At 49.7% G+C, this 22,051-nt stretch overlaps 1 protein-coding gene across 8 annotated transcripts in view; it reads left to right on the top strand.

The window, feature by feature from the left end:
* LOC135896394 (ninein-like protein) overlaps positions 1-22,051 on the top strand; it is a 523,367-nt gene that overhangs the window by 276,218 nt on the left and 225,098 nt on the right. The window contains exon 1 of one of the 8 annotated variants that reach the window (XM_070521833.1): positions 3,072-3,075. The exons of the other annotated variants lie outside the window; for them this stretch is intronic. The gene's annotated coding sequence lies outside the window, so the exon portion shown is untranslated. Of the gene's footprint in view, positions 1-3,071; positions 3,076-22,051 lie in introns of those variants that run through there. 8 annotated transcript variants of the gene reach the window in all.

The raw sequence follows: 22,051 nt of genomic DNA, 5'->3' as shown, positions 1-22,051 counted from the left end.
TAATTAGGGCAAAGCGTCTCTAGAGCGCGCAAGCTTTCGCTTACACGCTCTTTGGCGTATGCTAAAGTGACTCCCAATTTGTCTTGGAACCCACCGCACCGAATTTTATCAGGTTTGTTACATGCAAAAAGAAAAGTTAAAATCTAGTGACTCTTGTAACGTGCACGGCAGACCGCTCGTGCCGCAGGAGTGCTGGACTAAGGACTCAGTTCACAACTTCTGACTGGCCTGGCGCTTCCATATTTTTTTTTTCGCGAGGACATATATATATATATACATGTATCCACTCGCGAAACTAATATCGATTTTGTTTTTTCTGGTACTCGGACAGCAAAATATATTTTTTTCTTATTAAAGCTGAAAACGGTCACCGTTCATTGTCCGAACGAACATATCTCAACACAACCAGCTCGACGCGATACACTGATGCATCTGTATGGCTCTTATGATCTTGCTTTCTGTCTTAGACTGTCGGTCCCAGCTAACGTTATCAAACATGTTCAACGAAAAAAAAAACATTTAGAACAAAGAATGCGAGATACTTTTATATGACCTACAGTGCTCAGTCGCCTGTGTTCTGACAACACCATAGTTCTTAAGATCGTATCTTGCATCATGCTTCTAAATCTTTTTTTTGTGTGTGTGGAATAGCTTGGCTAACGTTAGCTGGGACACCCTATACATCTCCCGCCGCTTAAAAAAAAAATTCTGGAGTCCTACGTCTTCTGGCTTCTCCGGTCGTAATCGTCGAATCCGCCATTCTGCGCAAAGCGAACAGTGGGACAATGAATTAATAACGAAGAAGCTTGGGAGGCACCTGAAGGACCGCGCAACGAGTGTTGGAACTTCTACGTGATAGAAAAGAGAAGGGCAGATATGGATTTGAGCGCAGATAAGTGTAGCTGATATTCCATGATTGAGATGAAGGGGAGGAAGTTCAGTTATATGGGCTGATCATATAATGCGTAGATCAGATAAGCGGCCGTTGATTAGAGTAGTATCCCTGACACACTGGTGAGCAAAAGTCCTTTGACGGGAACCCCTTTCTTTTAGACCAAAGAACCTCTAATTAAAACGAGTTTTGCCACTGACGCTTGGCATGACTTGGTGTCCTTTATATGCTTTCAGTGATCTGAGCAGCGAAGCACAAGGCGCCACGTTTGGTAAACTGAAACTGAGGAAACGTTAACTAATTAGTGTACTTGCTGAAAATGACATCACCGCTAAATATAAAATAGCTTTTTTTTTCAAGCACATATTATTAATACGGCACCACCGTGTTTCGACACGTTTTGTGTTGTTGAACAGCCGCGAACGAGTTTAGCGCTTCGGGTCCATAAAGAAGTTCGGATTCCTCCCCTTTGAGCAAGGGGCCTTCGCCAAAAAAAAGAGAAACCCCTTTGTCGGGCGTCACTCCGCGTGAACTACTTTGCGGCAGATGACCCCTAGTACGAACGCCTTTTGAGTGTCCGCTCTCTTAACCTTTTTCTCCAATTTTCTGTTCCCCCAGTGCAAGATAACCAACCGGGCTGAGTTCAAGTTAACCGGGGTGCCTTTCATTTATCCTTCTCTCTCTCTCTCTCTCTCTCTCTCTCTCTGTGCGTGTGTGTGTCAGGGATTGCTTTCGCTGCAGCCTCCTCCTCCGCTTTCCTCGCGCTGTCTTCGCTATCGCAGCCTTCTGCTTTCCTCCTCTCCCTTTCGCCGCACTCTCCTCCTCCGCCTTCCGCCTCACGCTTTCACTGTAGCCTCCTCCTCCGCTTTCCTCCTCACGCTCTCTTCGCTATCGGCTTCTTTCATTCCCTGCTGCGCTCCGCATTCGCTCGGTTACGCCGGCGAGGCACACCGACGCTCAGCGAAGGAAGGGGCGTTTAAGTGATGCAGTCTAAACATGTCCGACTATTACAATACTCCCTAAAGCGAAATTTGAGCGCACCTGTATGCGTCTTTTCATTTGGCGGTATATTGAGGCAACGAATTCGAGACCGAAATCACCGCACCGACTGGCGGTGGTCCAGTGGCGTCAGCGGCTTCGCAGAGGGGAGGCGCAGTATGGGAAGACTAGCACGATGAGCGGCATCGCAGCCAGCTGTGGAAGTCGACAACGAAGGCGATAGCAGCTGCGCGACCAGCGAATCTAATTGGCTGGAGCGAATCTGCAAATATCCTTTTAGTTGGACTGTGTATATATAACCTTGTAACCCATCGGTTGCGTGAGTACAGGAGGACAACTCGTACTGCTGCCCTTGGAGCCAACAGTACAAATCAAACGCCTTGATGTCACTGTAAATAGCCCCCGAAAGTTTCCTGGCTATGTTCGCCATTTTTCGTTTAAAAGCTGCTTGAACTATCCTGAGAAATTCGGAACGCGAGAGCAACGCAATGATACCCCTCTACGGCACGGGTCTTTTAACCCAAAATGCCCATTGTCTTTATTTCCGGTTCTGAGTAAACTATTTTTTTCATGAGGTTTACGAGCATGCTTTGGCGCGAGGGCTCGTATCTAAATAAATAGGAACAGAGAAATTGTTTCTAAGGCGAAATGCCTCATCACACGGCGGCCTTCAAAAACACGGCGTGCGGTAGAGAAGGTCACGTGATGTCGCCTCGCGCAGAGATGCGCTCGTGCCACTGCTCGTGCGTTCATCGTTCGTCATCGTCTTCTTCCACAGCTGCCTTCGGTGCCGCTCATCACGCCAAAAAAAGAGGGAAATTAAAATGGAGTTAATTCCGGCGCTCGAACCCACGACCTTCCGGGGGAGTAGCACCCTTAACTTTTGGTTGGAGTCGAACCGACAACCTTTGGTGTTAATTAGGGCAAAGTGTCTCTCGAGCGCGCAAGCTTTCGCCTTCACACTCTTTGGCGAAAGCTAAAGGGACTCTCAATTTTTCTTGGAAACCACCGCACCGAATTTGATTACGTTTGTTACACGTAAAAAAAATGTTAAAATCTAGTGGCTCTTGCAGCGTGCACGGGAGACCACTCCGGCTGCAGGACTGCTGGACTAAGGACCGCCCCGCCCCCCCACTCCTCCCGCTGGCGCAAGCAGAAAGAAGCCTGACCGAACATTTAAATACGTAAGCATTTCTATGCTTACCCAACGAGGAAATCAGCCCGTTCATGACGTAAGACGGATCGCTATAAGAAAATTAATCTATAAAACGGAATAAATTGGAAGAAAGAAAAAAAAATGTCCGACGCTTACGATACTCCCTAATGCAAAATTTGAGCGCAGCAGTGTACGTGTTTTCATTTCGCGATATGTTGAGGCAAATAATTTGAGACCGATATCGCCGCCCCGACTGGCAGTGGGCGAGTGCACCTCAGCGCCTTCGCAGAGGAAGGGGTAGGGGAACGCTGGCATGACGAGGGGCATCATAGCCAGCTGTGGAAGAAGGCGACGACGAACGTACGAGCAGTGGCACGAGCGCGTTCGCCTGGTTACGCTGACGCCGATGCTCAACCCGGGAGTTCGCACCTAAGACCTGCGCTCTAAAAAAAAATGTGGACTTTGATCACTATTGTGCAATGTACCGTTTTCGCGATTTTGTTCTCCTCACGACAGCGGTGATACTCTGTAACAATGAATGAAAATCGATGCTATTGACCTGCAATCTATCAATGCATATTTTTGGAGGGGTAGCCACAACAATTCTTCCTTTGGGAGTTATCCAAAATGCGGGATCGGAAAAATTCACACACAAAAAGGTCCCCCACTTCTGACTGGGACTGGCCTGGCACTTCCATATTCTTTTTTTCGCGAAGAGATATATATTCACTCGCGAAACTAATATCGCTTTTGTTTTTCCTGGTACTCGGACAGCAAAATATATATTTTCCTTATCAAAGTTGAAAACGGTCACCGTACATTGCCCGACCGAACATATCTCAACACAGCTAGTTCGACGCGATACACCGATGCATCTGTATGCCTCTTATGATCTTGCTTTCTGTCTTAGACTGTCGGTCCCAGCTAACGTTATCAAACCTGTTCAGCGAAAAAAAGAACATTTAGAACAGAGAGTGCAAGATACATTTACAAGACCTACAGTGTTCAGTCACCTGTGTCCTGATAACTACATAGTTCTTAAGATCGTAATTTTCATCGTGCTTCTAAATCTTTTTTTTCTTGGAACAACTTGGCTAATGTTAGCTTGGACACCCTATACATATCCCGCCGCTTAAAAAAAAATTCTGGAGTCCTGCGTCTTCTGTCTTCTCCGGTCGTAATCGTCGAATCCGCCGTTCTGGCCAAAGCGAATAGTGGGACAATGAATGAATAACGAAGAAGCTTAATAAGCACCTGAAGGACCGCGCAACGAGTGCTCGAACTTGTACGTGATAGACAAGAGAAGGGCAGATATAGATTGGAGCGTAGATAAGTGTAGCTGATATTCCATGATCGAGATGAAGGGGAGAATGTTGAGGTATATGGGCTGGTCATATAATGCGTAGATCAGATAAGTGGCGATTCATTAGAGTAATGTACCTGAAACACTAGTGTGCTAAAATCCTTTGACGTGAATCCCTTTTCTTTAGACTGACGAACTCTCATCAAAAGGAATTTCGCCACTGATGCATGGCATGACTTGGTGTCCTTTATATGCTTTCAGTGAGCTACGCAGCAAAGCACAGGGCGGTGCGTTTGTTAAACTGCAACTCACAAAACGTTAACTAAATAGTGTACTTGCTGAAATTGCCATCACTGGTAAATATAAAATAGCTTTTTTTTTCAAGCACTAACATTATTAATAAGGCACCACCGTGTTTCGTCAAGTTTTGTGTTGTTGAAGAGCCGCGAACGAGTTTAGCGCTTCGGGTCCATCAAGAAGTTCGGATTCCTCTCCTTTGAGCAAGGGGCCACCGCCAAAAAAAAGAGATACCCCTTTGTCGGGCGTCACGACACGTGAACGACTTTGCGACAGATGAACCCTAGTACGAACGCCTTTTGAGTGTCCGCTCTCTTAACCTTTTTCTCCAATTTTCTGTTCCCCCAGTGCAAGATAACCAACCGGGCTGAGTTCAAGTTAACCGGCCTGCCTTTCATTTAGCCTTCTCTCGCTCTTTCGTTTATCATTTCCTCTCTTGCTTTCTCTCTCTCTCTCTCTCTGTGCGTGTGTGTGTGTGTCAGGGATTGCTTTCACTGTAGCCTCCTCCTCCGTTTTCCTCCTCGCGCTCTCTTCGCTATCGCAGCCTTCTACTTTCCTCCTCTCCCTTTCGCCAGACTCTCCTCCTCCGCTTGCCTCCTCGCGCTCTCTTCACTATCGCAGCCTCCTGCTTTCCTCCTCTCCCTTTTTCGGGACTCTCCTCCACCGCTTTCCTCCTCGCGCTGTCTTCGCTATCGCAGCCTTCTGCTTCCCTCCTCTCCCTTTTCCCGGACTCTCCTCCTCCGCTTTCCGCCTTATGCTTTCACTGTAGCCTCCTCCTCCGCTTTGCTCCTCGCGCTGTCTTCGCTATCGCAGCCTTCTGCTTCCCTCCTCTCCCTTTTCCCGGACTCTCCTCCTCCGCTTTCCGCCTTATGCTTTCACTGTAGCCTCCTCCTCCGCTTTGCTCCTCGCGCTGTCTTCGCTATCGCAGCCTTCTGCTTCCCTCCTCTCCCTTTTGCCGGACTCTCCTCCTCCGCTTTCCGCCTAATGATTTCACCGTAGCCTCCTCCTCCGCTTTCCTCCTCGCGCTGTCTTCCCTCTCGGCTTCTTTCGTTCCCTGCTGCGCTCGGCATTCGCTCGGTTACGCCGCCGAGGCACACCGACGCTCAGCGAAGGAACGGGCGTTTAAACGTTGCAGTCTAAACATGTCCGACTATTACAATACTCCCTAACGCGAAATTTGAGCGCAACTGTATGCGTCTTTTCATTTGGCGATATATTGAGGCAACGAATTCGAGACCGAAATCACCGCACCGACTGGCAGTGGTCCAGTGGCGTCAGCGCCTTCGCGGGGGGGGAAGGGCAGTATGGGAAGACTAGCACGATGAGCGGCATTGCAGCCAGCTGTGGAAGTCGATGACAACGAAGGCGTGAGCCGTTTCGCGACGAGCGAATCTAATTGGCTGGAGCGGATCTGCAAATATCGTTTTAGTTGGACTGTGTATATATAACCTTGTAACCCATCGGTTGCGTGACAACAGCAGAAAATGTGTACGACCTTTCCTACTGCCCTTGGAGCCAACAGTAGAAATCAAACGCCTTGATGTCACTGTAAATAGCCCCCGAATGTTTCCTGGCTATGTTCGCGATTTTTCGTTTAAAAGCTGCTTGAACTAACTTGAGAAATTCGGAACCCGACAGCAAAGCAAAGGTACCACTCTACGGCATGTGTCTTTTAACCTAAAAGGCCCATTGTCTTTATTTCCGGTTCGGAGTCAACTATTTTTTTCATGAGGTTTACGAGCAAGCTTTGGCGCGTGGGCTCGTATCTAAATAAATAGGAACAGAGAAATCGTTCCTAAGGCGAAATGCCTCATCACACGGCGGCCTTAAAGAAAGCGGCGTGCGGTAGAGAAAGTCACGTAATCTCGCCTCGTGCAGAGATGCGCTCGTGCCACTGCTCGTGTGTTCATCGTTCGTCATCGCCTTCTTCCACAGCTGCCTTCGATGCCGCTCATCACGCCAAAAAAAAAGGGGGGAAATTAAAATGGAGTTAATTCCGGCGCTCGAACCCACGACCTTCCGGGGGAGTAGCACCCTTAACTATTGGTTGGAGTCGAACCGACGACCTTGTGTGTTAGTTAGCGCAAAATGTCTGTGGAGCTCGCAAGCTTTCGCCTTCACCCTCTTTGGCGTATGCTAACGTGACTCTATTTTTCTTCGGAACCACCGCACCGAATTTGATTAGGTTTGTTACATGTAAAAAAAAAAGTAAAAATTTACTGAGCCTTGTAACGTGCACGGCAGACCGCTCGGGCTGCAGGAGTGCTGAACTAAGGACTCAGTTCCCAACTTCTGACTGGCCTGGCGCTTCCACATTCTTTTTTTTCGCGAAGACATATATATCCACTCGCGAAACTAATATCGATTTTGTTTTTCCTCGTACTCGGACAGCAAAATATATATTTTTCTTATCAAAGTTGAAAACGCTCACCCTTCATTGCCCGACATAACATATCTCAACACACCCAGCTCGACGCGATGCACCGATGCATCTATTTATTTATTTATTTATTTATTTATTTATTTATTTATTTATTTACAGGATACTGCCGGCCTTAGTCTTAGGCCTTGGGCAGGAGTGGACAGTGCGATATACAGATGAACAAAACAAAAATTAACAGCAAAATTATTACAAGAATTCAATACATTGCAATAGACATATTCCACGATCCGCACAAGCCGTACAGAGCATTCCAACTAAAAAAGCATTACAAAATTTCAATATATTTTAAAATACGGATATTCGCTGAACCGCAAAAGCTGTACAGAGCATATTTATAACAACGGGATATTGATAACGAGGAGTCGCATTCATACTGGTATGCTGAAAGACATCGCGCATGATCGGTAGGTTGAGCAGCAAGAAATCTACAAATAGTAGTGACAGGCAAGCGAAAATAGCACTTCCGTATATTGTAAATCAAAGAGGAAAAAGAAAAATTACATTCATCCATACATATATATATAACATCGTCTAAATGCTATTCAGCTGGTTGCAGAATGACTGGACGGTCGGGCATTCCACTGTACTCGCAGAGAGTGCGTTCCACTCACCTATCGTACGAGGAAAAAATTTGTTTTTAAATACGTTTGTTCTGCCAGAAAATTTCTTTATTTTCTTCTGATGATTAGATCGTGTTGCACGCCTAGTAACTAAAGTAATATACATATCCTCTTATGATCTTGCTTTCTGTCTTAGACTGTCGGTCCCAGCTAACGTTATCAAACATGTTCAACGAAAAAAAAAACATTTAGAACAAAGAATGCGAGATACTTTTATAAGACCTACAGTGCTCAGTCGCCTGTGTTCTGATAACACCATAGATCTTAAGAGCGTATCTTGCATCGTGCTTCTAAATCTTTTTTTTTTGTGTGTGTGGAATAGCTTGGCTAACGTTAGCTGGGACACCCTATATATCTCCCGCCACTTAAAAAAAAAATTCCGGAGTCCTACGTCTTCTGGCTTCTCCGGTCGTAATGGCCGAATCCGCAATTCTGCCCGTTGCGAACAGTGGGACAATGAATGAATAACGAAGAAGCTTGGGAAGCACCTGAAGGACCGCGCAACGAGTGCTGGAACTTGGACGTGACAAACAAGAGAAGGGCAGATATGGATTGGAGCGTAGATAAGTGTAGCTGATATTCCATGATTGAGATGAAGGGGAGGAAGTCGAGTTGTATGGGCTGGTCATATAATGCGTAGATCAGATAAGCGGCGGTTGATTAGAGTAATATCCCTTACACACTAGTGAGCTAAAGCCCTTTGAGGTAAACCCTTTCTTTTAGACCAAAGAACCTCTAATTAAAAGAAGTTTCGTCACTGATTCAAGGCATGACTTGGTGTCCTTTATATGCTTTCAGTGAGCTACGGAGCAAAGCACAGGGCGCTGCGTTTGTTAGACAGAGACTGGCGAAACGTTATCTAAATAGTGTACTTGTTTAAATTGCGTCACTAGTAAATATAAAATAGTTACTTTTTTTCAAACACTAACATTATTAATAAGGCACCACCGTGTTTCGTCAAGTTTGGTGCTGTTGAAGAGCCGCAAACGAGTTTAGCGCTTCGGGTCCATAAAGAAGTTCCGATTCCTCCCCTTTGAGCAAGGGGCCTTCGCCAAAAAAAAAGAGATACCCCTTTGTCGGGCGTCACCCCACGTGAACGAATTTGTGGCAGATGACCCCTAGTACGAACGCCTTTTGAGTGTCCGCTCTCTTAACTCTTTTCTCCAATTTTCTGTTCCCCCAGTGCAAGGTAACCAACCGGGCTGAGTTCAGGTTAACCTGCCTGCCTTTCATTTATCCTTCTCTCTCTCTTTCATTTACATATATATATATATATATATATATATATATATATATATATATATATATATATATATATATATATATATATATATATATATATATATATATATATATATATATATATATATATATATATATATATGTATATGTATATGTATATATCCGTCTTTCTGTGCGTGTGCGTGTGTCAGGGGTTTACAACGTACCGGGTAGCAAGGGTAGGGGAGTGCAGTAGAGGCAATCTGAGGCACAAGAGGCTTACGATAGGCAGAGTGGAAATCACTGGGCGAGGCATTCGTCCTGCAGAGGGCTTAACCCCTTCACATAGCCAAGCGTCTACGTTTCTAATGCACTCAATTTGGTAAAGCGGAAAGCCCCTAGAAGCGTTTTTGATACCCCGGAGGGGGTTTTGCCCGGTTGTGTATTGTTCAGCAAACCAATTACTAATAATTATATTCTCAATTTTTAGTCAATTCTCATTCCTTTTTCTCCTTAATAATAATAATAATAATATACCTTTATTCATAATGCTTTAGGCAAACCATTTGCGCAAGCGTAAAAAAAGTACTTGTGTAATTTTGCCGCTTCTTCGGGAAACAAGGAATAGCTGGCACCATATACGCGAACCAACATTTCCTTCTGCTATCTCCTAACAAAAAAAAGAAAAGGTCTTGCCCAGGATGGAAGCGTATAGGCCCTTGCGAACGCCACACTACGACGGACAAATCAGATACAACACGCAAAACACGGAGACAGAGCGATACGTTGAGAGGCAAACGCACAGGCACCGCTTATGTTTCTGTTACAGGAAGAATAGCGTTACCTGACAGTAGGATATAAGAAGGAGCACATAGACACAGCGAGTAGTTCTCTCTACAATCAGGTTGACGCATTCAAGGACGACCAGTCTTAGCAATACTATCGCATCGCCCTTTGTCACGCACTGATTGGCTGGTTGAGCACTACATCACGCGAAGTTGATAGTATCGCTGAAAGTGATCGTCCGAGAATACGTCCCCCGGAGTCTGTTATGGCGCCCGTCAGGCAATTTGACTTCTCTGCATTTGCTTACATGCGTGCGTAAGCGTATGTATTTGTGCACTGTAAAATAATTTACAGCCTTAAATGTAAATAAGGGTGTAAATATATCTTTAACTTACACCCTTACTCTCTTTGTGGGTGTAAAGGTGGGAGCCATAAACGGATTTACATTACACTCTTATTAACTAATAAGGGTGTAAATTGCTTCGCAGTGAGGACCTGTGTTCAGGTGTGTTCGGATAAGATACGGAGAAAAGAAATTCACCAACGATTACGTTATTCCCTAATGCTAAATTTGAGTGCAGCTCTAAATGTGTTTTCGTTTCACGACATATTATGGCAACGCGCTGATCACCACACCGACTGGGAGAACCATCGCGGCGCTATACATAAACCGGCCACACAGTTGCCGCTTCCCGGCAACTGCAGCTTGTGCGCGAAGGCGAGCTTTCTGGTTCTTTTTTTTCTTTCCCTTGTACGGCCGGCGTCGCCGCTGCGGCGGATGCACGGACGTGAGAGCCATCTGGTGGTGCTTCAAGGTGGCTTCATCCGCTTGCCTCCTCGCGCTCTCTTCGCTATCGCAGCCATCTGCTTCTCTGGCCGCCGCCGCCGCGTCTCTTTCACCCCTCTTTCAATTCCCTCTCCCTCTCATGCAGAGCGGTTGAGGTGTCCCCATCTGTGAGACAGTTACTGCGCTGCACTTTACCCCACTTTTTCCTTCCACCAACAAGAATCTCTATCTCTCTCCTCTCCCTTTCGCCGCACTCTCCTCCTCCGCTTTCCGCCTCATGCTTTCACTGTAGCCTCCTCCTCCGCTTTCCTCCTCGCCATATCTTTCCTATCGGCTTCTTTCGTTCCCTGCTGCTCTCCGCGTTGGCTCGGCTACGCCGGCGAGGCACACCGACGCTAAGAGAAGAAACGGGCGTTTAAGTGATGCAATTTAAACATGTCCGACTATTACAGTGCACACTCCTCCCAGACACCTCTCCCGAAGCTGCAGAGGAAGCCGCCATTGCCCTAGCTATCATCAACACAGAAGCACGGTATGTTTTATCAGACTCCGAAACTGCAATCCTAAATTTCGCACGAGGCCGAGTCCACGTCCCTGCTTTTTGCATACTGGACTCGCCCGTTGCACCCCCGCCCCGTCATGTGGAGCTGATTTGGGTGCCCGCGCACCGCGGGAATCCTGGTAACGAGGCCGCCAACCTCTTAGCCCGAGGTTCTTTAAGCCGGGCTCTTGCAGCCTCCGATCCGGGATTCAAGAGGGAGCGCGCGCACACTTTCAACGAGCTGACGAATGCCTCCAAGGCGGCGCGTCAGCTGTACCCCGCACCGCACAAATCCCTTAGCAATCGACAAGCAACGCTTTGGCGCCGATTACAAACTCACACTCTCCCATCTCCTCTGACTCTTTCTCACTATCACCCACTTTTCCTCACATCAGCCTGTAAACTCTGTCCCGAACCTCTCCACCTCCTTTCTCATTGCCCGGTGGATCCTCCCCCGCGGGGCCTCGAGCACCTGAAGACCTGGGAGGACTGGGAGACCCTGCTGCGCTCTGGAGACCCGGTCGTGCAGACCGTGGCTACTGATCGGGCTGCCAGCGTTATGGAGCGAAGCGACATAAACGCTTGAGTGCAGTGGGGTCGTGCGGGGGCCCAGGAGCCTGCGTGCTCCAAACTCCTCAGTCTTACAATAAAGTTTTTTAGATGATGATGATTTGGCAATGTATTGAGGCAACAAATTTGAGACCGAAATCACCGCACCAACTGGCAGTGGGCCAGTGGCTCCAGCGCCTTCGTGGAGGGGCAGTATTGGAAGACTAGCACGATGAGTGGCATCGCAGCCAGCTGTGGAAGTCGACGACAACGAAAGTGAGAGCAATTGCGCGACCAGTGAATCTAACTGGCTGGAGCGTATCTGCAAATTTCGTTTCTGTGTACATATAACCTTGAAACCGATCGGTTCTGTGACAACCGAATAAGGGATTTTATTCGTGACTAGGGTACATCAGACAGGTTCAAGTCAGGATACAATCGTCAAGGTCACAGACAGGTTCCAGACAAATTGAAACACTATTTCACATGGTGTATTACAAAAATATGTTTACAAAAATGTGGCAGGTTCTTTATCCCTGCTGTGGGCACAAAGTGTACACTTCATGTCCTACGCAATCCTTCAATTGGGGCGCACTGAAATTTCACTCTACCATGTGTGAGTGTAATAAATGGACACGACCACTTCTTGGGGAACTATTACTCGCCCAAGAAGAAGAGCTCTGCCTCTAAATGGTCAATTACTATGGTGTACATTCCTGACAGCAGCCTCCACTGGATCTTTCGGGGCTTACCCTGATTAACAGCCAGCCCCCTGTTCTCTCACAGGACGAAGAACCCTACTGCAATCAAGAGCCGAGCCACGTGGTTGTGCGGGCATGGTCCTCGGTTAACAAACCTTTTGATCTTTAAAGAGGCATACATACGCATTACTCAACAACGTCCAGAACGTTTTTGCTACCTGGCAGGAGAGCAAGGCGTGTTTGTTGACTTCATGAGGAAAATGACATGTTCCATCACACTGCCCTTAGAGCCAACAGTTCAAATCATACGCTTTGATGTCATCCTAAATAGCCCCAGAATGTTTCCTGGCTATGTTCGAGATCTTTCGTTTAAGAACTGTTTGAAATATCCTGATAAATTCGGAACAAGAGAGCATAGCAAAGGCACCCCTTTACGGCATGGGTCTTCTAACTTGTAATGCCCATTGTCCCTATTTCCGGTTCAGTTTTACCTATTTTTTTCGTCAGGTTTACGAGCAAGCTTTGGCGCGTGGGCTCGTATCTAAAAAAAAAATGGCTGTGGCTTAGGTAAGGTTAAGCCCAGGATGCGAAGCATACTAGCCTTTATTTTAGTTGTTGAACCACTGTTTAGCCTGGTGAACTGCTGTTGCTTGGCTATATTTGGTTCGGCTAGACGAAGAAATAACTCATGCATTACTGCTACGCCTTCAAGAGTGGAACGCGACAGCGTTCCCGTCGACCCGCCAAGGGGTGTAAGACAATGGGCTACAGGGCAGCGACTACGCGCCCCGCATTGGACGCGGTGAGCGTCGAGCAAAGCAGCGTTCGGCGCGGCAACGAAATGTGCGCCTGAGCAAGAGACGCACGCCTTAGAAACAGCTCGTTTCTAAGGCAACACCGCATTCACTAGAGGCGCTTTTGTACCGCTTTGAAGCATCGTACTCGTGGCTCAGGGGTAGCGTCTCCGTCCCACACTCCGGAGACCCTGGTTCGATTCCCACCCAGCCCGTCTTGGAAGAGTTGAGCCAAAGCCACTTCTCCTCTGTCGTGACGTCACAGTGTCACGTGGTTTCAAGGCGACACCGCCGCGCCTGAGGAGCTGGGTTGAGCTCTCGTAATATGCTTCGCATAATAAATAGGAACAGACAAATCGTTTCTCAGGCGAAACGCCTCATCGCACGGCGCCCTTAAAAAATGCGGCGTGCGGTAGAGAAGGTCACGTGATCTCGCCTCGTGCAGAGATGCGCTCGTGCCACTGCTCGTTCGTTCATCGTTAGTCATCGTCTTCTTCCACAGCTGGCTTCGGATGCCGCTCATCATGCCAAAAAAAGGGGGAAATTAAAATGGCGTTAATTCCGGCGCTCGAAGCCACGACCTTCCGGGGGAGTAGCATCCTTAACTTTTGGTTGGAGTCGAACCGACGACCTTTGGTGTTAATTAGGGCAAAGTGTCTCTCGAGCGCGCGAGCCTTCGCCTTCACGCTCTTTGGCGTATGCTAAAGGGACTCTCAATTTTTCTTGGAAACCACCGCACCGAATTTGATTACGTTTGTTACACCTAAAAAAAAGTTAAAATCTAGGGGCTCTTGTAGCGGGCACGGGAGACCACTCCGGCCACAGGAGTGCTGGACTAAGGACCGCCCCGCCCCCCCTCTCTTCCCACTGGCGCAAGCAGGAAGAAGCCTTACCGGACGTTTAAGTGCGTAAGCATTTCTATGCGTACCCAACGAAGAGACCAGGCCGTTCATCACGTAAGACTGATCGCTATAAGGAACTTAATCTATAAAACGGAATAAATTCGAAAGGAAAAAAAATGTCCGATGATTACGATACTCCCTAATGCGAAAGTTGAACGCAGCGGTGTACGCGCTTTCATTTCGCGATATGTTGACGCAAATAATTTGAGACCGATATCGCCGCCCCGACTGGCAGTGGGGCGAGTGCCCCTCAGCGCCTTCGCAGAGGGAGGGGCAGTACGGGAACGCTGGCATGACGAGGGGGTATCGGAGTCAGTCGTGGAAGAAGGCGACGACGAACGTACGAGCAGTGGCACGAGCGCGTTCGCCTGGTTACGCCGACGCCGATGCTCAACCCGGGAGTTCGCACCTAAGACCTGCGCTCTAAAAAAAAGGTGGACTTTGACCAATATTGTGCAACGCACCGTTTTAATGATTTTGTTCTCCTCACGATAGTGGTGATACTCTGTAACAATGAATGAAAATCGATGCTATTGACCTGCAATCTATCAATGCATATTTTTTGGATTTTTAGAGCGCAGCTCTTTGGCGTCCGTTCCTGGATTTCGCGTCGGCGTTGTCGTCGGCCTCGTAACCAGCTCCGCCCCCCTTTCATCCCCCCAGCGCTAGCAGCGACCGACTGATACCGCTGGATGCCGCTGACGCCGCTAGAGAGTCAAGATAACGCGACTGCATAGAACACCGTCGCCGCCATGCAGAAAGAGGAGGAAAGGGTCCCCCCCCCCTGGTTCTTAGCGCTGCGGAAGCGAGGGTATCATATTGTTTGTGTCGGCATCGGCGGCGTTGTCCCTGAAACCAACTCCGCAGCTGGGGTTGACTCACTATCGGCGTCAGCGGCATCAGTCAGTCGCTGCTATCTCTTCCCTCCTCCCTTTATCGTGTTGTCCGCTTGCTGCACGCGCTTCTGCCCCCATCGTTTGCCGCTGGGTGTACACGCCGCCCCCCTCCCACCCCTTCCTGCGAGTCTCCGGTTGTCAAAGCGCCGGCTCGAACTTTGAAGTTGGCGAACTGTGCGCCGCAAAGTTGCCCAACGGCTTGCTGGTAGTAGCTGCCTACTTCGCCCCTACCGCACTCACGAAAGACGTCGTGCACTTCCTGCAACTCGCATTAACCGTCCATCGATCCACACCGATGTTAGTAGTGGGGGACTTTAATGTTGACATAAAGACAAACAGCAATTTCCTAAGACTTATGCGGGAGAACATCCCGTTCCTCTCGCTCGTAACGCGTCCCACGGCTGTGACAACCTCGCGAGGCACTAGTATAGATCTCGTCTTTGAGAATCAAGCATTGGTGTACCAAGTCGAACATATATCAGTCTATTTCTCCGACCACAAAGCTTCCTTCATGACTGTCAAGAACTGTTAGTGGAGTCTTTGTTAAAGGAATACGTGTGAAAAATAAAAAAAAAAATTCTGTGATAGCGCGTACATGTGTTGCTCGATTTCTTTGCCTCAATCTATCGAAAAGGTGAAACAGCTTATTTGCTGCGCTCAAATTTCGCATTAGGAAGTAACGTAATCGTCGGTAATTTTTTGTTTGGGAGTTATCCAAAATGCGGGTTCGGAAAAATTCCCACATAAAAAAGTTCCCGACTTCTGACTGGGACTGGCCTGGCACTTCCATATTTTTTTTTCGCGAAGGCATATATATTCACTCGCGAAACTAATGTCGATTTTGTTTTTCCTGGTACTCGGACAGCAAAATATGTATTTTACTTATCAAAGTTGAAAACGGTCACCGTACATTGCCCGACCTAACATATCTCAACACATCCAGTTCGACGCGATGCGCCGATGTATCTGTATGCCTCTTATGATCTTGCTTTCTATCTTAGACTGTCGGTCCCAGCTAACGTTATCAAAGCTCTTCAACGGAAAAAGATATTTAAAACAGACAGTGCAAGACACAATTATAAGACCTGCAGTGCTCGGTCGCCTGTGTTCTGATAACACCATAGTTCTTAAGATCGTATCTTGCATCGTGCTTCTAAATCTTTTTTTTTTGTGTGTGTGTGGAATAGCTTGGCTAACGTTAGCTGGGACACCCTATACATCTCCCGCCGCTTAAAAAAAAATCTGGAGTTTTACGTTCACTGACTTCTCCGGTCGCAATAGTCGAATCCGCCGTTCTGCACGCTGCGAACGATAGGACAATGAATGAATGACAGTGAAGCTTAAGAAGCACCTAAAGGACCACGCAACGAGTGTAGGAACTTGGACGTGATAGACAAGAGAAGGGCACGTATCAATGGGAGAGTAGATAGGCGTAGCTATATTCAGTCATTGAGATGAAGGGGAGGGAGTTAATAGGCTGGTCATATAATACGTAGAGCAGATAACCGGCGGTTGTATAAAGTAACATGACTGACACACCAGTGAGCTAATGTCCTTTGACGTGAACCCTTTTCCTTTAGATTGACGAACCTCTCATCAAAAGGAGTTTCACCACTGATGCATGGCACGACTTGGTGTCCTTTATGTGCTTTGAGTGAGCTGCGCAGCAAAGCACAGGGCGGTGCGTTTGTTAAACTGAAACCGACGAAACGTTAACTAAATAGTGTACTTGCTGAAATTGACATCATTGCTAAATATGAAATAGCTTTTTTTTCGAACACATATTTTTAACACGCCACCACCGTGTTTCGTCAAGTTTTGTGTTGTTCAAGAGCCGCGAACGAGTTTAGCGCTTCGGGTCCGTAAAGAAGTTCGGATTCCTCCCCTTTGAGCAAGGGGCCTTCGCCAAAAGAAAGAGATACCCCTTTGTCGGGCGTCACCCCGTGTGAACGACTTTGCGGCAGATGACCCCTAGTACGAACGCCTTTTGAGTGTCCGCTCTCTTAAGCTTTTTCTCCAATTTTCTGTTCCCCGAGTGCAAGGTAACCAACCGGGCTGAGTTCAGGCTAACCTGCATGCCTTTCATTTATCCGTCTCTCTCTCTCTTTCATTTATCCTTTCCTCTCTTACTTTCTCACTCTCTCTCTCTCTGTGCGTGTGTGTGTGTCAGGGATTGCTTTCACTCTAGCTCCTCCTCCTCTTTCCTCCTCACCCTGTCTTCGCTCTTCGCTATCGGCTTCTTTCGTTCCCTGCTGCGCTCCGCATTGGCTCGGTTACGCCGGCGAGGCACACCGGCGCTCAGCGAAGGAAAGGGCGTTTAAGTGATGCGATCTAAACATGTCCGAGTATTACAATACTCCCTAACGCGAAATTTGAGCGCACCTGTATGCGTCTTTTCATTTGGCGATATATTGAGGCAACGAATTCGAGACCGAAATCACCGCACCGACTGGCAGTGGTCCAGTGGCGTCAGCGGCTTCGCAGAGGGAAGGGGCAGTATGGGAAGACTAGCACGATGAGCGCTATACCGCAGCCTGCTGTGGAAGTCGACGACAACGAAGACGATAGCAGCTGCGCGACCAGCGAATCTAATTGGCTGGAGCGAATCTGCATATATCGTTTTAGTTGGACTGTGTATATATAAGCTTGTCACCCATCCGTTGCGTGACAACGGGAAGTGCGTACGCATGCCCCGCCTGTCCTTGGAGCCAACAGTAGAAATCAAGCGCCTTGATGTCACTGTAAACAGCCCCCGAATGTTTCCTGGCTATGTTCGCGATTTTTCTTTTAAAAGCTGCTTGAACTATCCTGAGAAATTTGGAACGCGAGAGCAACGCAAAGGTACCCGTCAACGGCATGGGTCTTTTAACCTAAAAGGCCCATTGTCCTTATTTCCGGTTCGGATTGGATTGGAAAAACTTTAAAAGTCCTGCAGGACGCACGTCAGCGCGCAGTGGGCGTCTCCCTCGCAGGGACCGACAGGAAATACCTGGCGGCCGCTGTGCGAGCCTGCTGGACGGCCCATTGCTGGCCTTGTAGGAGCGGGCTTCTTAGGGTCTTCTCCCACTTGTCGGAGGTAGAGTCGAGCGGAGCGTTTCTGCACTCCCAGAGCACGTGTGCGAGTGTCGCCGTGACCCCGCACGAGGGGCACGCATCGTCTGGGTAGACGTCCGGGTAGATTATGTGTAAGGTGGCCGGGTTTGGATAGTTATCCGTCTGTAATAAGCGTAGCGTTAGCGCCTGCGCCCTGTTTAGTTTGGGGTGTGGGGGCGGAAAGAGACGTCGTTCCAAGTAAAAGTGTTTGGTTATTTCATTGCAGGTTATTGGGGCATCCCTGTTCGCCTCCAACTCATCGAGACGTAGTTGCCCGGGGGTGACGGCGCGGTCGGTAAGCGCGCGTGCTGCGTCGTGGACTGTCTCGTTGAAGTTGGGCGGGGCGCCCGGAATCCGACCCATGTGGGCGGGAAACCAGATGACGGTGTGGTGTTTGAGCGTGCTTGGATCAGCGCCGCGGAGTATGCGTAACGCCTTGACGGAGACTCCTCTCTCGAACGCTTTGATGGCTGGTCTCGAGTCGCTGAATATTGTCGTTCGCTTACCATCGAGCATTGCCAGGGCTATGGCCACTTGCTCCGCCACCTCGGGATCACGTGTGCGTACCGTGGCGGCGTTTAAAGTCCGTAGCGAGGACGAGACCACTACCGCGGCGAAGGCTCGGTTGCATCGGTAGGCGGCGGCGTCCACGAAAGCGACGTCGTCCGCTTTCTTGTTTACTCGTTTGAGGAACGCGGTGGCCCGGGCTTGGCACCTGCCTCGATTGTGTTCCGGATGGACGTTTCGCGGAATGGGTGCGATCGTGATTAGGTCGCGGAGCTCACGGGGAACCGGCGTAAGCTCCGGTGGATCCTGGGTGTTCAGTGGGAAGTACCCGAGCTCGCGCAAGATGTGACGGCCGGTCTTCGTCATCGTCAGTCGTATCATCTGCGCTCTCTCCTGTGCCTCAGCGATCTCTTCGAGGGTATTGTGCACCCCGAGCTCGAGGAGTCGATACGTCGGCGTCGTGATCGGGAGCCCAAGGGCCCGCTTCACTACCTTTCGGATTAGTGTATTGAGCTTGTCACTCTCCGATTGTTTCCACTTATGCATTGCTGCGACGTAGGTGAAGTGACATAGGGCGAACGCGTGTACGAGACGCAGCAGATTGTCTTCTTTGACGGCATGGTGACGGTTGGCCACCCTGCGTACAAGTCGTATTGCGTTCTCCGTCTTTGTCGTCAGCTTGGGGACCGTTTGGATGTTTGATCCGCCCGCCTCGATAATCATTCCCAGTACTCGGATGGAGTCGACCCCGGGGATTGGGTGACCGTCTCTGGTGCGGACAGTGATGTTGAGCTCGGCCGGTGGTTTCCATCCCTTAGGCATTTTGCCTTGTCGTTTTGGGCTGTGCAACAACAGCTCTGATTTGGCGGAGGAGCACTTGAGGCCCGTGTGGTCGAGGTAGGATTCGGAAGTTTCGACTGCCTCCTGCAGAGTGGATTCGATAAAGCCGCCCGACCCCGCAGAGCACCAGATGGTGATGTCGTCCGCTTATACCGTATGGTTGAGGCATTGTATCTTCGACAGGCGTTCGGAGAGCCCAATCATCACCAGGTTGAACAGCGTCGGCGAGAGGACGGAGCCCTGGGGGGTGCCACGCTGTCCGAGCTCGACTTCTTCCGACGTGAGGTCTCCGACACGGAGCACGGCCTTGCGACGGGTTAGGAAGGAGCGGACGAACTCGTAGAACCGGCGCCCCAGCCCTAAGGCCGTGATCGCCTTTAGTATTGCCGAGTGCTGGATGTTATCGAAAGCCTTCTCCAGGTCAAGGCCAAGTATGGCGCGGGTGCCCCAAGTAGCCCCGGCGTCTATGATTTGGTGTTTCAGGAGACGCATCGTATCCTGAGTCGAGAGCCGGGGTCGGAAGCCGATCATGTGGTGTGTGTAACAGTCCTGGTCTTCGAGATACCGGCCGACTCTGTTGAGTACGACTTGCTCGGCCACCTTACCCACGCACTACGTGAGCGAGATGGGGCGAAGGTTATTGACCCCAGGCGCCTTGCCCGGTTTCGGAATGAGGATCGTCTGGGCGAGTTTCCAGGCATCAGGTAGCTCGGCCCGCCCCCACACGTCATTGAAGGCGTCCGTGAGGTACACGACCGAGGGGTCGTCTAAGTTCCGCAGGAGCTTGTTGGTTATGCCATCGGGGCCTGGGGCGGAACGGCCGTTTAGTTCGTGGAGAGCCCGGCGTATCTCCTCGACGGAAAAATCGGCGTCTAGGAGAATGTTGTCGGTACCGGTGTAATCGGGATGTGGGGTAGGCGGGCCTTTGGGTATCGGCAGGTACTTATGCACAAGCGTCTTGACGATGTCATCCGGCGAAGCGGTGCCTTTGGCCTGGTGAAGGACTTTGGTGAGCGAGTGGCGCTGGTTTGTGCGGGGGTTGGTGTCGTGGAGCAGGTGTTTGAGGAGGTTCCACGTCTTCCCGTTGCGGACCTGTCCGTCGACGGAGTTACACACCTCGTCCCATTGCTGTTTGGATAGGGTGCTGCAGTGTTCCATTATGGTCTGGTTCTGTTGTGCAATGCGTTTGCGGAGCCTGCGGTTGAGACGCTGGCTCTTCCATCGTGTCATTAGAGACTGTTTGGCTTCGAGCAAGTGGGCGAGGCGGCTGTCCATCTTCTCGGTTGGCATATCCGTGCTAAATGTTTTCGTGGCCTTAACGACGTCGGCCTTGAGCTGAGCCGTCCACGTCTCGAGGTTTGGGGCAGTGTCTGGAGGGAGTCGTGAGGCGCGAGTCTTGCGAAAGAGGTCCCAGTCGACCCACGTGTACGACTTGGGCTTCATGACGATGCTGGTTAAGTGCACGGCCAGTATGACATGGTCGCTGCCAAGATCCTCCGCAAGATTGGACCAGCTGGCATCGGCTGTGTTCTTCACGAAGCAGAGATCTGGGGTGGTGTCTCTGTGCGTAGATGTGCCAATACGGGTAGGGAACGTCTTCTATGTCACTAGGGTGAGATCGAGCTCGTTCGCATGCTGCCACAGCGCGGTGCCCTTGGGGGTGTCATATACGTAACCCCAGGTGCGATGCGCAACGTTGAAGTCACAAGCTATCACGAGGGGGTTTGAGCCAGCAAGACGGATAGCTCTCTGGAAGAGGTATCGTAAACGGTGACTCGTTTGTCTGGGGCTGCTGTACACGTTCAGTATGTACACACTTTATCGGGACGCGTAACTTGGGAGAATCTCCGTCATGACGTTGTCCACCTCGGACGTACCGAGGTCATGCGCGAGGCAGGTGAGCTTTAGAGACCAGCGTGGCGGTACCACGTCCTCCCGCGAGGCCTGGTAACCACTGGTAACCGGTGAACGTGGCGGTGTGTGTTAGAGTTTCTTGCAGTAGGATTACGTGGGGTTTGGCGTCGTGGCTGCGTAGGTATTGCTGCAGGGAGGCTTTCCGCGTAGCGAAACTCCTGCAGTTCCACTGCCAGATGCGGAACGCTTTATCTCGCCTGGCCATCTTGATTGTTTGTTTGGAAACATCAAGATGGTTGGAAGGGGGCCACGTGTGTGGGTGGATTGGGCGTGGGGTGTTGTGGCGACACCGGCTTAGCAGAGGCAATGGCAGGGGCAACGACGTTTTCGAGATAATGTTCGACTGTCCCCAACCGATTACTGTGGGCCGCGAGGGTTGACCGTACGCGGGCCATATTCTCTCCGAGAAAGCGGAGGCTCTCCTTAATTGCCGACAGCGTACTTTTAATCTCTTCTAACTCGGGTTTCAGTTCTGGTAGGACGCGAGCGACGGCGCGCTTCTTGGGCGCGCTCTCGGCGTCGGCGTTATCAGCGCTAACAGGTTGTGACGGTGGTGACAGGGCTACTGCCTTGGCGGCGTTTTCGGAGGCGGGCATAATGGCTGCGCACGCACTCCTGTCGTTCTGTAGTTCGGCAATCGCGGCCGTAAGTTTGAAGATTGTCTCTTTCATAGCGCCCCCCCCCCCTCACTCCTCCCACTGGCGCAAGCAGGAAGAAGCCTTACCGCACATTTAAATGCGCAAGTGTTTCTATGCTTACCCAACGAGGAAATCAGCCCGTTCATCACGTAAGACGGATCGCGATAAGGAA

Source organism: Dermacentor albipictus, chromosome 7, assembly GCF_038994185.2.
Source record: "Dermacentor albipictus isolate Rhodes 1998 colony chromosome 7, USDA_Dalb.pri_finalv2, whole genome shotgun sequence".
Classification (NCBI taxonomy): Eukaryota; Metazoa; Arthropoda; class Arachnida; order Ixodida; family Ixodidae; genus Dermacentor; species Dermacentor albipictus.
This window is presented reverse-complemented; position numbering and strand designations above follow the sequence as displayed.